Raw genomic sequence first — 1,136 nt, 5'->3', positions numbered from 1 at the left:
TTGTTGGATCAAGTGAACAAAAGAATAATATGTTATTTTAATTTTGCAAGGAGGGTGAGTGTAACTTTTATATATATAATTTAATGATTTGTTGATTAAGTACATTTTGATGAAATGGACGTGTATATTATTATTTTAATTTTATAGTGGAGCAAAATGCAAATCTTATAAATATAAAAGAATGAAGTGGTATTTAAACATTTCACATAAGATCGAAAGTAGGGGTGACAATATGTATTTTATCTGTGGGTACTTAATTTGATCCCACATGATCGAGTAGAATTGTCAATCCGATCCGCAGCAAATAGGGTAGGGTGCGGGTTGAGTTCTCATGCGGGTCGAGTAGGGTACAGGTTGAGTCTCGACCCTATTCGACCAACACGCACTCTATATATGTATATGTTATATATTTATATAAAAATTTGTTTTAAGTGGATATTGAATCAAAGACCTCTCGCTAAATGTAAAAGATCCTTAGCCACTAAAAGAAGATCATTAATTGATAATTTAATATTTTTTTTACATAAAAGTCAGTTCTATTTTAAATTATCACGAAGTTATATAATAATTTTACATTTTTTTTTTGTAATCCGCGGATAGGATCGAGTATCTGCGGGTTGAGAACGGGTAGGGTTAAAGTTGGGATATTTTCAACCCGCGAGTCGGATAGGGTTGAATTTATATAAAAATTTCAACCTGCGAATAGGATTAGGATTGGCTTCAAACCCTATCCTACTCTACCCATTGCCACCCCTAATCGAAAAGAAGTATCGATCATTTATTCAAAAACATATGTCAAATCCATTTTTTTTAAACAAAGTTCGTTTTAATTACTTTCCGAATTAACATGATTGATTTGTAAATCTACTTCTTGTCTAAGGAAAATGGTAATATCATTTCTATTTTTGATAATATTACTTCATACTTAAGTTTTTTGTATTATATTTTGTATGATTTTATAAAAAAAAAAGTAACACTATCAAAATAAGAGAGATGAATCCATGTCTAATTATCAGATTATCGATATTTATGCAATTTTTTTATATCAAAGACCAATACAATAAATGATGCAGAATGCAAAACAGGGAAAGAAAAAGTTAATACACTTGCACCAAGAAGAAAATGAGAGCCTCTGA

This window comes from Arachis ipaensis, chromosome B06 (genome assembly GCF_000816755.2).
Source record: "Arachis ipaensis cultivar K30076 chromosome B06, Araip1.1, whole genome shotgun sequence".
NCBI lineage: Eukaryota > Viridiplantae > Streptophyta > Magnoliopsida > Fabales > Fabaceae > Arachis > Arachis ipaensis.
The sequence above is the reverse complement of the archived record's forward strand: the minus strand, read 5'-3'. Positions refer to the sequence as shown.